The sequence below is a fragment of the Geospiza fortis genome, unplaced genomic scaffold, assembly GCF_000277835.1.
Source record: "Geospiza fortis unplaced genomic scaffold, GeoFor_1.0 scaffold104, whole genome shotgun sequence".
In the NCBI taxonomy this organism is placed as follows: domain Eukaryota; kingdom Metazoa; phylum Chordata; class Aves; order Passeriformes; family Thraupidae; genus Geospiza; species Geospiza fortis.
Genome location: NW_005054325.1, coordinates 2935276 through 2950371, shown reverse-complemented (window position 1 = coordinate 2950371; position 15096 = coordinate 2935276). Strand labels below are relative to the sequence as shown.

Genomic DNA, 15096 nt, shown 5'->3' with positions numbered 1-15096 from the left:
ATTGCTGAGGCTGAATGCTACTACTGGATTTTACGTGGAATTTAGGCAATTCCTAGGTGCAGCCCATTGCAAAACCTCTTTCTGAGAGGAGCCAATGAGAACAAGCTACAACTGCCTTGTGCAAATTTTTGCAATCTGCTATTGTGTGAACAGTTGGGAAGGTTGAAATCAGCACAAGAGAGCACATGGGTTTTGCTCCGATTGTGCTTTCCTGTGTAAGGGTTAAGCATGTCTCTTCTGGGGGAATTCTGTGCTTCATCTCCGTTATGTAACTTCAGAGATTGAAATGGAATCCTGTGCAAAGCAGCTGTGTGGATTCACGGCAGTTCTCTTCCTATATTTCCCCGACACCGTGTACAGTTTCAGTGTTAAGAGCCAGGGAGCGCAGTGTTGCGAGGTGGTGCCCAGCTTTTGCAAACAAAGGGGACAGAAGACTCTGTGCCACCTGCTCTGTCACTTGAACAAATGTTAGGCATAAAACAAGCTACAAACCGCTAACTGTTTGTTGGATGATAACTTTGTGATCAGCAATTCCATTGATCATCAAGGTCAGCTTCTCTGCTTTTGTTTCTCGAGCGAACCAGTCCCTCGGTTCCATGCTCCTATAGGCAAGATGGTAAAGCAGCCAAGGATGTTAACTGCTTTGTGCCCTGACAGTAAACAGCATTACAGAGCTGCACGCTCTCATTCGGCGGCTGAGAGAGGTGTCCAGATGTTTCTGCGTTAAAAAGGGTGGCACAACACCTCTGCAGGAATTGGCAGGCAAGAATGTTTGCTTCTTGGCTTGGACTGAAAGCTTTTGAGTCAGCAGTGTGAGGAAAATGTTGCCACCATCCACAAACAAGAGAGACCTCTGTTGTGTCCATACATGAAAAAGAGGAAAAAACTCTCCTACTCATTTTTGCCTGATTATTTTGTGGACAGTGAATTTACTAAAATTACCGGTTAAGGAAATGGTGAAGCCTCTGTGTTTCTTGCTGTAGTCGCTCATTGAGTGTGGGGCTGAGTGGGAAAGGGAGTAGTCTTGGCAAACGGCTTATTAGTCTCAAATAAATTATTCAGAATGCAGGTTTGGATACAGATTGCAGGGAACGATAATGGAGAGGGTTTTCTCGGTCTGTTCATGTTAGGGAGACATGGAGTATGCTTTTCAGGAATTCACTTAAGTGCAATCAGTTTAGAATAACATAGCCTGGAAGTAATATTGCTGCCATCCAGCTAGTGTCTGTGGAACAGCATTCTCCTGCCTTCTGAAGCATTGGCATTGAAGATGGAGAGATATGGAGATATTTCTATTTTGAGCTGCTGCCTTTTTAAATATTTTAATTTTTTTTAAAGGGAAATTCATTCTCCCCGCTAGAGAGGGGCATGTTTTGGTTGAGATATTCCCCCCCTCCGAGTGAAATACTGGACCACATCAGCATCCGATTTGGGTGCGTCATGTGGTTTCTCATGTGATGCTGGTCTCACTGCGCTTTGGAGAGTGAGCCTTTGTGACTCCGCACTCTTGGACAGTAGCATCCAGCAACATAGGATACTTTGGGGAGGGAAAGGAAAAGAGGCAGCCTCCCAGAAGTGCCCAAAAGCCCAGAAAAATAAAGTTACGACAATTTGTTATAGTTATTGTTTCTTCTTAACTGTTTTGGCTTTTATTTTTAATTCTGCGTCTTCCCTTTTCTCCGTTCCTGCAGGCAGAAAGCTGCACCGTTCGGAAGAAGCAAGGCAGTCTTTCCTCACAGCTACGATGCTGCACCGCTTTCGACAGAACCTGCTTTTCCCTCCATTTACCTGGGCGGCTGCTGCTCTTTCTGCTGCTGCTGGGGCTGCTGCAGTCTTGCTGCCTGCGCTTCACACTGGCTTGGCTGGCTCGAAACTCTCTCGTCTGCACATTGCTAAGGAAGAAGAGCGATGGAGCCGCGGATTTTTTTTTATTGGTTCTGGAAGCCAAGGGTTGCAATATGTGATGATTTTGGGGTTTTCTGTGGCGGGGTGGAGGGAGGAGAAAGGAAGGGTGTTAATCTAGGATAGGGTGGGTGAAAGCTTAAAGAAATATTATGTAAAGTAATCCAGTGCTCGACAAGAGCATCAGCAACAAGAATCCAGCCTCTGCTGCTCCAGAGGATTAACATGGGGAAGTCACAGCGCTGCAGTCAGGTTTCACCTCAGCGTTGTGCTGGAGATGGATAAATAAGGTATCGGTTGTATCTGCCTGTTAAGGCAAAGCCAAGGGAGAAGGAGAGAGTGAGCGAATGCAAATGCAAAGGAAGAAGAAACACTCTGTGCCGTTTGTCTGATTCTGTGGATTCTCACTGCAGAGAGGATGGCTTGATTAACAAAGCAATGTATGGATGGAGGGACTGTAAATTGTAGCTTGAGCATTCCTGGTGCTGTCAGGGAGCGAACTGATGAGTTAGGTGGCTGCAGGAGTATCCCCAGGGAAAACAGCAGCCTCGCGCTCTGTGTGTATATATCTGTGTATGTACGTGCTTTTGTGTGTGTGTGAACATGTATAGAAATGAAAGAAAGACATTTCTGACCAATTTACAGAGGACGTTTGTGAGTTTGCTGGGTCAGACTTGATAGCAGCTTGTATTTTCAGCTCTAGCCCTATACCCATTTCCTGACTGAGGTGGCATTTTGTGAAAACAGATGGTAGGCAGTATTCTTTTAAGAAATGTGAAAGCAGATCCTTTCCACTTAACACCTTGAAGCACTGAGTCTTCTGCACTGTGCTGAGAGAAACCGTGGAGTTTCATTTTCTCCATCTTAAAATCTCTATAAACACAGCTGTATTCAGTATGGTGAAAAATTCTATACTGTAAATAGAAATGTGATCAATCTAATCAAAATAAATGCATCCCAGATGACTTCTAGACCAGCTGGCTACCACAGTAATCAGATGGCTAAATCCTCAACTGAGCATTTGTATTCAGTGTTATACTTGCATCTTTCTATTTTTCCCTTTTTTTTTCTTAGATTTTCAAAATCAGCCTCTAATTGAAAAGGGTTCCTCATGTATTGAGAAAAGCCAATGCTTTCATTTGGCACTTGATTTCTGTGAAATGCAGCCAGGTGTATTTTTTATTGTGGAATCTGCTTGGGGTGGTTTTAGAGCAGGTAGACTTGTCACAGTACAGACATATTTCATTTGGTAGGTATTTCATTTGGCCATATCTAAACAATGCAGAAACAGGGAAAACAAGCACTGCACTCAGCTAGCAGGGCTTGGCATGGATTCTAGCAGCTGCCTATCGAGAAAGACAGGGTTTTTTCCTTTCCTTTTTTTCCCTTTTATACAAAGCCAAAGACCGTAATGTCATACTAAAATGTGTATGAGGGGATTTCCCAATAGTCATGGTGAGCTACCCTGCAAGACGCCCGTCTGGTCCTTCCACTATTTGTTCCCCAGCCTACAAAGGCAGCCCTGTGTGTTGAATTGTATTTAGCCAGCTGTTGGATAGCATTCTTGTGCTGGGGGCTAAGGAGTCTTATTACTCCCTAACTTTAGTTTTCTGTTTGCTTAAAGAAGAACAACTTTGGCAATACAGCAGGCTCTGCAAAGGAGTTTATGCCACTCCTATACCTTTCTGAATCTGTTATGTGCTTCTAAATCAGGCAGTTTAAAGCAAGAAAGGAGGGAGGAGGAAAGACTCTGAACTTGCAGCTTCAAAGCTGCAGAGACAAGCAAAATGTCAGCAGCTTGTAATTAGGAGCCCACGGTTACGTCAGTGACTGTATCTCTCCAGGAATTGCTATGAGATGTGCACCACAAAGCAAAGGAAGACTCTCATAACCTGGTTAAAAAGCCTGGCTCAAACAAGAAAGAGCAAAATGGATTAATGAATCTGCTATGTTCCTAAATCAGATGTGGATGGATTACATGCACAAGGTTTGCTGAATTCTGCAGCAGTGAAGACTGAATTATGGCATGCATTCACCAAAAGTGCAAATCCTTCAGGAAAAAAATGCAGATGAGAAGTATATCCCTGAAAATTTCTTTCCTAGCTCTGTCCTGTATAGGCAGCTGCATGACATGGAGGCATGCTCTGAAATAAGAGACCGGCAAGTTGAACAAAGGTGTTTAAAAGGAAGGGTGCAATTAGACACAAAGCAAGCCTGCTGAAATTCTGTTCTGGCATTACAGATCTGATACCGAAATACCACCCTAGAGGAGACTGACTGCGCTCTGGTGTGGTTTATATTAAGGCTTCTCTGGTTAAGAGCGAGGGGGGAGGGATAGGGCTTCCTGCAGCATCTTGCAGCCATGCAGAAGTCCCCAGGGCTGTGGGAAGCGGGAGGGATGGATGTGCTCTTAAAGGCACATGCCCAGATCCTGGCAAGGGGCTTTCTGACCTCTGCAATTATTTTTAGGCTTGTGAAGGCAACTCGGCAGTGCTTAAACAGTGAGATTGCAGGGGGTGTTTAATCTGCTGCAACTGGCCTTTCTCTGTGTCATGGCTGGCAGAGGTTTATGGGGCTTCTATCAGCACCCCTCCACCATATCCAGCATGCATGTCTGTCACTGTTCCCAAAGACCAGTTACTGGAGGTCTGGTGTGGTTCTCAGCTCCCAGCAGAAGTCACTTGCAGTTCAGCTCTGTTGTACTTGCTCTTTAATTTACCAGGATAGGTAGATTGAATTATTCAAGCAGTGGGGGTGGGTGGTTTTTGGTTTGGATTTAGTTTGGTTTTTTTTTGGACTATGAACACAAATTTGTAGGAGGAGGTGACTCTGTATATTAAACCAATAGCTCTTTGAATTGTGTGTAGTATAATTTAAATATACTTACTTTAATTAATAGAAGGTTACAAAAGCTGGCATTGTCTGGGGCTGTTTAATTTACATCTTAGGTTTAGTCAATGAGCATAACCTGCCCGATTAGAATAGTGTATTCTGCACAGCCAACAGGGTGGAAGGCATTATTTTGTTTGTGTTAGTTCAAACAGCTGGTCATTAATGCAGGCCCCATCTCCAGAGTGAAGTGCTAGTGGACATGAATGGCTGCCTGATTAATGCTGCCCCTCGACGGGTCCTTCATCCAGCAGCGCTGCTCGCAGCAGAATAATGCAGGGGGATTTGATTGCGCTCTAACAGGGTACTGTGTCATTGTGTCACCGAGCCATCGGGGTTATTATGGGCTGGGGCAGACAGACGGGACACTGGGGTTACTAGACCGTGGCATTTTTAGAAATGCAGGGCTGACCTACTTAGAGTTATTCTTGCTGGCTGGCAGCTGCCTGGTGCGGGGCTCCCCCGGATAGGCTGCGGCTGTTGCTAGGGGGAATTAGCATGAATTTTTCCACATACAGACTCAGTGATTGAATGATAAAAGCTGACTGGAATTAAAGAGATTCGGTTCAGTATTATGCAGATTTATCTCCCTCATTTTTTTTCTCTCTGTCAAATGCATAAAAAGGAGCAGAAAACAGTTTGTTTCCATTTATTTTTGACCTATTTTTTTTCCAGGGGAGGGCAGAAGTGTTGTGAGGTCATAATTTAATATTTAGGCTGCTGAAATGATATGATAGTGGGCATGCATCTTTAATGTATAGAAGATTAAAATGCTGCCTCTCTGGAAGGGAATGAAATGAATATATTTTGTGTTCTGGTCAGGCTGCCACCTCTTTTTATTTGAAGCCATGTCAGATTCTTTCATCTGGAAAGGGGAAACATATACCAGGTTTTATTGCATAACATTACTCTTAGCTATTTTTAGCTATCTGTACTTCAAAAAATTAGTCCTATTTATGCTAGTGGATGAAATTAATCCCCAGGCTATGCCTTATGTATGTGGAGACAGATGCCCAGGGTAGCTGCAGTGTTGTGTGTCATGTTCAGCTGAAAAGGTGCTTACATACTGCAGGCTTATCAGCACTGCATACCTAGAGAGTGCTAGTGCCTGACATGTAATCAGATCAATTAGAGAACTCTTCTGGATCTTGGAGTATTTTTGAGGCCCTGGTTTGAAGTTGGAATCTCTAGATGGCCTTCTTTTATTTATATACTTCTGCCTAAAACAGTGTTATCTTTTCATGGAGCTCTGTGCTCCCTTAGGAAGTAAATAAAAACAATACTCAGTGAAGAATCCTTTGATGTAATCATTAATATTTCCTTTGTTATTTTCACTAATTATAGAAGATCTTTGTTTAAACCACTATTTCCCCGTGTGTGATCTTTTGCCATGCAAAGAAGTTCCAATTTAGTACTCATAATTTTAAGTTAAATATTCATGGCAATGCATCATGACATCACACTCAAAGAAGTGGGAATTTTCAAAATATGAGACAGAGGGGGATGGAAGAGAAGATCCCACATGCCTTTGGAATTGCAAAATAAAAAATGGGACTCAGTGCTGAAAAGTAGTGAACTCATTTTTTGTCTGAAACAGTTTAATTTCAAATATTTGGATGAATGAGATTACTTTTAGAGGGGTGTGAGCAGCTTGCACACCAGAAGTACCTTTTAGAGGAGTGTGAGCTGCCTGTGCATCTCTCTGGACAGCTAGCTGCTTCTCTGGACCCAGAATTGTCCTGCCTTGGCCCCTGGAATTTATTGGGAAGGTATAAAAAAAATGAAACCAGAAATGGAGACATGAATTTGAATGCATTTTGTGGCTAAGGCAAAGCATTCAGTTCCTACAGATTTGAATTTCCTATGTCTTTTTCCTGGCATTGATTCATTACTGAAACTTGCACCACTTCCATCTCTGCTCCTTCCTGGCAGTCTCATGGAGTGACAGATTTTTGGAGAAGTAAAAGTGAGGAGGGGCATTATTTGATGCCCAGTAATTGTGTTTGCCTTGTCTGTCCTTGGAGGTTAATCCAGAAAGTTGTGGTCCCACTTCCCTCAGCAATATTCTCTTGATCAAAATCTGATATCCTGCTCCACTTTCCTGTAGGATGTTGCAGGATGCTAAGCAGCAGACAGCCTTTGTCTACAGTTGTCTCTGAGTTTCTTGCCCTTGTTGGTTATAGCCAGTTGTAGTTTCATCCAATTCACCTGGGATATTAGCTGACTTGGGCTTCAGCAAATCAAAATAAGCATGCAATACCATATTAATGCAGTACCCCATTTTCTAGAAAAAAGAATTTGAGTGTTTGGTATATTCGTGCTAAAAAAGAGGGAGTTCAAAGAAAAGCAACGAACAAGATACGGCACATACTCTTGGAAAAGAGTTGTGTCCTTGCTGTTTATCTGGATTCCAACACACTGCTTGTTTATAACAAACATCATATCAGACAGTTTAACAAAGCATCAAGTGACATATTAAATATAAAAAATATAGTGCCCCAGAAATTGTACTCAAAGTAAAGTTGCCCTGCTGAAAGTCTTTTCAATGAGAATTTTTCCAAAAAATTGAATGTGTGAAAGATGTGATCATAATACTTTGGGTAATTATGAGTAGCAGAAATTTGAGCTCTGTGTGTGTGTGCGTGTGTATAATGCATAAGAAACAGGACGTCAGAGGAGTTTGAAGTACGTCGGTGTTGAAAATATTGTCAATTGTGCACATTCTTTTGAAAACCCCATGTTAATCACTTTCTGATGATCTCCTCTGAGGTTTCTATTCTTGCTACAACTTACACCTCCTACCTTGAAGTTTCTTACCTACAAAAGATTGTGTTGTATTTTTCAACATTCTTATACTGTGACCTCTTCTGTGAGCTATGAAAGATCTATTATGCTGAGTTTCATGCTCTTGGGTGGCTAAGTGAATGCTGATTTAGTGGGAGCATATGCAGGCAATATTTTTTTTCCCCATCAAAATACCCAGAACCCTGCCTCCATTTGCAGCTGTGAGGTGGCTGTACTGATGGGTCCATTCCTGACATCAAAGTCTTGGACAGTCATGGATTTGCTGAACATTTTGTGATTTTATGGCAACTTTTTGTTTTTCTGAAAATGATCAGAGGATACAGGATATAGAGCAACTCATCTAGATTCCTATGCCACAAGGAGTGAGTTGACTCCCAGCCTTTACCTCCTGCAGGGCCATACAGATCAGTTCTTCTGTAGCAAATGTGTTTTAGTTCCAATTTCAAACCAAAAGTGCAAGGAATTGTCTCATATTTCTTAAAAGACTGACAGTTAGCACATTCCTTTTATAGCAATGCAGTAGGGAATACAAATGTTTAACAAAATAAAATAATACAGATTTTTTTTCTGTGATCCATTAACATGGGAACAAATTCTGTAAGAAATGCTCCTGTAACAGCCAGGAGCAGCATTATTGTGGCTCCCCCATTCCTGCCCTTCCTCCATCCCTCCATGTGTGTGCCTGTGCACTGAGAATTGCTGCATACGTGTAGTGTGTGGGTGTGCGTACAAGACACAAGCATAACTTACACAAACACAGCACTGATGCATATAGCATGCAATCACAGGTGTCTCAGTGTAGCACCAAAGCCTGTGCCTCTACATATATGATGTTGTTTTTTCTATGATGAAAAGTGGCTTGAGATGAAATGTAGGCAGTTCTGGTGTGTAGCACTAGCCATTGTGTTAATTCTATCATCCCATTCAACACCAGCAAACACCAAAAAAAATCATGTTAATGTGTGATAGAAAGGTAGCAAAAAGGGTAGTGTGGTGAAAAATGGGGTGTACCTAGATAGCTGTGTTTCATAACCACTTGTGTCTTTTGTAAAATGAAATGTATGATGGGCTGTTTAAGACAGAGAGAGATATTTTAAATTATTGCTAATTCTTCCCTCCTGCTCCTAGGCCACGCCTACTTCAAAAGTGAATCCAGACTCAGATCTTGACAGAGATCATGACCCTGTTGAAACCAATGGCTGTTTTATTCTGGAATTCGGTTGGGCCAGGCTTTCATCTCTTGTATTTTCCCCTGAACATATCTTTTTTTCTATACTCTTCCTCCAAAGTGTGGTGTTTCTGTTTCTACTTTTTTCTTTCCCCTCTGATCCTCTGAACATTCTTTGAAAGGTTACTTTTTTGTTGAGCAATTTACTATAAATTTGCTCTTGAGTAGAAAAAAATGTGGGGAAATATCACTTCCCTCCTGAGCTAGTAAAGTAGCGTTGCAGTGAGTCTCAATAGTTATGTTTTTCTGAATACTCCTGCTTTCATCATAAAACATCTTTAGTTTTTAATGAAAGGGAACAGACAGTGAACAAAACAAATATGCCAACGAGAATGTGGTCTCTTAACAGGCTGCAGAAATCTGGGTAATGAGATGGTTGGTATCTTGACCTACAAAGCTAGGGCTCTTAGAAATGTCGAGGGAGGCAGAATGCAACAATTTCAAACAATAAATGCTTTCTAGCTCTCTAGCCACTTGTGCTGTTATCATCATTAAGGTTAACAGTGAATTCATTTATCTTTTTTTTTGACACTTTAGTGTTGCATAAACAACACTCACACCAATATTCAAAGAAATTATTCATATGGAGGCAGGTATACCACAGCTATGTCAGTTATGTCTGGATTTGCCTTGTTTTTCTTTGTTATATACAGACACAGTAATTAGGCTCTTTTGAGGTCAAAATGTTTTTGATTTTTCAAAGTTGGAAACGTTTGAAATAATGGCAGTTAGTAGAGGACATTGGAGATAGATTTTTGTGCAGTATTTTATCTGCAGAAAACATGCAGGATGGAGGAGGTGGCGCATGGTGCTGCACACTTAGTATGGTTATGATTGAAACAAATGGCTGGTGAATCTTGATGTAAATCTCCTGCTCATGACCTCTACAGATGGCACTGTATTACAGATCTCAGCTGCAATTCCTGCTAACCCACACATACACTGTGTTAGCTGAACTATATTTGTTGTGTCATCTCCAGCATCTCTTCACATCACTCCTTTAAAACTAAAAGCTAAAATTTTTTGCAACTGCAGATGAGATCACAAACTCCAGTCTTTCTTTCTTCACCTTGAAATGGCTGGTAAGATTATGCACCTCTGTGAGTTTTCTGAATATATCCCTTTTATAAAGAAGCAGAAGTTCCAGCACACCTCAGTGCCCTATTTGCTGTGTCAGAGCCTGTGGATCTTCTTTCCATCAAGGGTTTTATGTTAAAAGCCAGGGAATCATATACTTGCCTTCAAATTTGACTTTGGTTCCTTGGCATGATACTTACCAAGATTTTTGTGATGTTTGTGATTGTGAAGAATTACTTGCAAATGTTAAAAATAACCTCCTCTGGTGCCCATATTTGTATTATCTGTTCACATTTGATATGAGTTTAGCTGAATATGAGACATGAAGATTAAATCTGATTCCATTCCTCTGAAATGTTTTCTTTCCCTTTTTTTTATGAGAGTAATCCTATTTATTTTAGAAGCGAGAGAATGGCAGGCCAAGGAGCCCAAATGAACAGATAATGTTTGATTTCACAAACCAGGTATTTGTGTTATGATGCATTCCTAAGAAGCAGGACAGGGCGCTGTGCGGACCAACGTGGTTGTGTGTTTTCAAACAGCAGATAATTTAAAATCAGGGCTATAAGGTCAAGTGAAATCCTGGCCTTGGTGGAACATTGGAGAGCTGAGTTAACTGGGGCACTCCCAGTTCAAAGGGAGTCTCCAAAGTTTCAAGTACTGCCAACATTTGGTTCCTTTCTTTGCTCAGCCCAACTGATGCTGTTTTCAGGTACTTGGCAACTGTAAAGAGAGGCAATGCCCTTTATTTAAATCAGCTTTTCCCCATAAACTTTGGCTTCTTGTTAACCTTAGGTAGTCCTGGGTGTCTCATAGTAGTATGGATTAAAACAGGAATTTGAAACATTAAAAAAAATTCAGGAGGCAGCCAGGATTTTGGAACAGCACTGATGGATAGTTGAAGATTTCTGGATGAATTGGACATTTCTGTTGCAGAGAATGTTAGAAGAAATGCGCGGCAGTCAGAAGTTTTGGCTGTATTCCCGTGCTGCATAATGATGGAAGCCAATAAGTTCAGTTAAAGCTCTGAAATTTTCTTACTCCATGGGTCTACAACCAGGAAAAAAACACCCCTCTGTTCATCCACCAGATTCAGTTCTGTACAGGCCCTTCAGAGTTTGCATCTTAGGTTGTCACACCTATTGCATGCAAATATTTTTAAACATGCAAATTATTTAAACATTCAGTTCATCTTGTCATTGAGCCATGAGGACTTAACATCCATGATGAATTGTTAGGTCTGTGATTATTGCTGGATTCTAGATGGTACCCATGCCTTCCTGATAGCCACTAGTTTATAATTTAATGTAAGCCCTCACATATGCATTTTCTTAGAAAGGATGAAATGGATTTTTGTCACTCCTTAATCCTACGTCAAAGGGTAGAAAATGCCAGGTTTTTTTCTCTGTGAGCTGGATGGACATCAGAGACTCTTCTCGCTCTTTGGGTCTCACAGTCCTGCTTTGAAATGTCTTTTAAAGAGATGAAAAGGGTGTAGTTGCAGCTTTAAAACCAAGAACTTTGCACATCACTGAAATAAATAGTTCTCCCTTTTATTTCGGGGTCCGCATTGAGATAATACACAGCAAAAAATCCATGGTAGACTTCTATTTTATTGTTTTCTTACATCCCATTCCCCCCCTCCTTAATTTATTTTTGGGGTCTGGAAAGAAAAACATACTGAAAAGCCCCAGTGTATTGATGTGTAAAATTGAAGGTGTTGCTCACTCTTATGATCGAGCCACTGTGCCTTTTGACAGGGCTAACATTATAAGAAATATATTGGAAAACATGCATCTAAGTATGAAAAATTCCTTAAATTCAGGGTGTGTTCATACAAAGTGAAGTTTCTACAGTGTGGAAATCATTAAACCTGATCCAGAAAAAATGTGAGGTGCCCCAGCCATTGAGATGTGAATCTCTTTAATCCACACAAGCATTAGAAAAATCTGAAACATGTGAAAGTTCAAAAGCTGCAAAGCCATTACATGACTTCTTATTCATTTCTCAAATATTGTAACTTTCTATTGAACTGTAAAAAGACTTTATATTTTTTTTCTTTTCATAAGCAATAGATCAGTCACTCACTAATGTGTTACTGCACATTGTGAATCTGAAAGTTTCACTTGGTTATATCTACTTGGATATAAATTTTTGATTTATTTTAGAGCATTTTATGTAGCATTTCAATGGTTGGTAACTTGCAGCTTTTCAGCAGCTGCTGTTAGGGAGGGGGAAAAGGGCATGACTGAGTTCATTTTTTTAATTTTTGTTTAAGATCTCAAACAATTTCACAGTACATTTTGAGGTAATGTTAATGATTAGCTCTAACTTTGCATTATATGAATGCATGCTAATTAAAAGCAAAACCAATAAAAAAATCTCAACAAAACTAAAGCAACACAAAGCGATTTTTTTCATCTTAGCTTTGCATCTCTGAAGTACACCAAGAGAAGCTTCAAATCCAGTGAAACTTCACAGAAAACAGTAAATTACTATTTGCAAAAGGACACACTTAGCTGGTAACAGAAATGCTTAGCCCAAGGATTTCCCACTGCCAGCAACCTTCTAAAGTGTACATATGTCTAACTCCAAGGGCCTGAATATTTATGCCTGGTCCCAGGCTGTCTCCCTGCTGCTCCAGTAGCCAAACCTTCTCCAGAGGCTTGGGCAGTTTGACAGATCTGGCTTTCCCTCTATGGGAATATTAATTTGTTTTGCATTTGCAATTGTAGCATTAGGCTCATTTTTGATCCTTTTGCCCTTTCTGTGGTCAGTTATACAGCCCTAAAGTTTTCAAATAGTTGTCTCTCGCTGGGGTATGAGTTATGCTTTAGGCTGTTTGCTTAAATGGAGTTCTTGTTGAGATAAAGCTCCTGGGAAAGGGAGAGAGTCCCATATGTCTGACGGTTTTGTTCTAGGAGCTGCCAGAGATGTACTGTTACACTACAGTGTCTGAAACAATAATAGATCTTCACATATAGGATAGCAGGCTTTCTTCAGGGTAAAAAAAAGAGTAGAAAGTTTCACATTAATGTGTCAATTGAAAATCAGCCACAAATTTTTGTCAGTGAAACTCCTGTGAGAAGAGAGTATAATTACTAGAACCAGTTGGGGTTGGATTTTAAAATGGCAGGCAACTGTAGAATCTCACAAAGAGACTTTTTGAGTCCTTTTACCAAAAAAAACCCCAAACTTTAAAAAGACAGGGAGAGGCCTGTTTTCCACATAAAAATAGTTGGCAACCTGACTTTCATCAACTTGCCAAAAGATGTATCGGAGGGGGTGAGGTAATCCACTAATTTCTGAGGTGGTGAAGAAGAAAGGTGAAAGTGAGCTAGAGATAGGAGCAACTGCAGGAGCAGAGGGAAAGGTCAGCGGAGAACTCTGGGATCTCTAGAGGACATCACATTCTCAAGCAATATTCTGCATTGAGAGTTATAAAACCTAAGTAAAACAAATGTCCAAACCTGTGCCAAGACCCAAAGAGTTTGAAGGTAAACATTAGATAAGAATTAGCTGTATTCATTCTGTCCTTTGCTGCCAAGGCCTCACAGCACAACAAAGGACTATTGATCAAAAAGGTCATGTAGAAGAGGGCAGGGTTTGAAGAAACTGAATTTAAAAAAAATCCCAAATGAGACAAATACAAAAATAGTAACTCAGAGATGAATGGAGTTCTGTACATCAGATATTTCTCACATGCATTCATTTGTCTGCACAGATATAGTGAATATCTATCATTTTCTTGGTTTGCACAGTGACATCCCCCTGTAGTCTCTGCAGCTTGAATTGGTGAGTATTACATGTATCCCTCTAAATAAAGTAGAAGAAGAAGCAAAATAAAACATGGTGTTGTGCTTGGGTTTTCCTCTTGGTGCTCTACACATCTTGCACAGATACTTAAGGCTGCTTACATGCAAAGTAGTGGTTAGTAGTGACTGACCTATTATTGAAGTATTTAGGATTCCCATAGTAGCAGCAGCAGCTGCTAAGGGATATTGTATGAAGAAGCTGCTGTTATCTTGATCTTCTTGGCCAGAAAGGTTTTTTCCCTTCCAGAAGGTTACGTGGTAAAGGGGAATAATTCTTTGTAGCTGCGATCTGCAACTTGTCAGCCTCTGATATCCTGAAATATATTAATAAAGAGCAAGTTACTATGTGATTGCTGCTGGAAAAAAAAGCTTTAATGTACAAGAGATTCTAGTGTCATCTGCAGACAGAAATCTGCTAAGTGCGTTTGTGTTTTGGGGGGCAAGTGGAAAAAGAGCATTCCCTGTGAATGACAAGTGCCAATCTCATACTGTCATGTTACCATTGTGGATGAATAAAGAAAAAGGCCCATTATATTATATCTAACTAGAAAGCAACTTAACAAAGACATACACTGTGTTGTTAGTGAGAGGAAGGATAGACTTGTGGTTAGGGCACAGGAGTTGCTGATTCAAATTTCTGGCTCTGCAAGAGACTTCCTTCGTGGCCTTGGGCGACACACTTGCTGCCATGCTTCAAAATGGGAGCAGAACCCAAAGTGGAGAGAGATTTCCTAGAGAGGGGGAGGTACTATCCTAGAGATACCCACCCATTGCAGCACTCAAATGGGTACCCAAGTGGACAGATCTTCAGGATGTTGAAAAGAGATCTTTTGAAAATGTGCAATAAAAGTAGGAACTATAGAATTTGGACACTTTTTTCTCCTTATTTCTTTGCTATTTCCCCCTTCCTCCCTCTCCCCCCACTCCCCCTCCTTTATTTTTTCTTGTCTCTTTTTCCTATGAAACTCTGGCTCTGATGCTGGTTATTGAGCATTTGAGAATCTGATCCTTGACCTCTCTTGGGATTCTGACTTAGTCATTTTAAGGCCTGGTTTCCCAGCTGAAAATGGAGATAACAATGCTTTCTTTATCTTACTGCCTGCCAGTTTTTTCTCTTTAGACACTGAAGCACTGGGGAGAGGGATTACCTGCTATAATATACAGGTATTTTGCCCAAATCTTTGAGGGCAATTGAAAGAAATAGGAACTTGAGGCATTAGTGTGATGAAAAGAGGCACACAGATGGTGGTAGAAGCAGCCATTTTGATTTTTAATCAGTAATGAGCCCAATTCAGTAGTATTAAAGACTGTTAGAGAAGACAATTTGTGTCTGAGTCAGGATTTCTTCAAGACTTGGGAATGCTGAGATTGAAACTTGTG

General features: G+C 40.8%; 1 long non-coding RNA gene across 3 annotated transcripts in view; it reads left to right on the top strand.

The window, feature by feature from the left end:
* LOC102032880 overlaps nucleotides 1-10256 on the top strand; it is a 257711-nt gene extending 247455 nt beyond the window's left edge. For all 3 annotated transcript variants that reach the window (XR_001335651.2, XR_004081715.1, XR_004081716.1), the window contains one exon: nucleotides 1692-10256. This is a non-coding gene — a long non-coding RNA (uncharacterized LOC102032880). The remainder of the gene's footprint in view (nucleotides 1-1691) is intronic.
* The last annotated feature ends 4840 nt before the right edge of the window (nucleotides 10257-15096 follow it).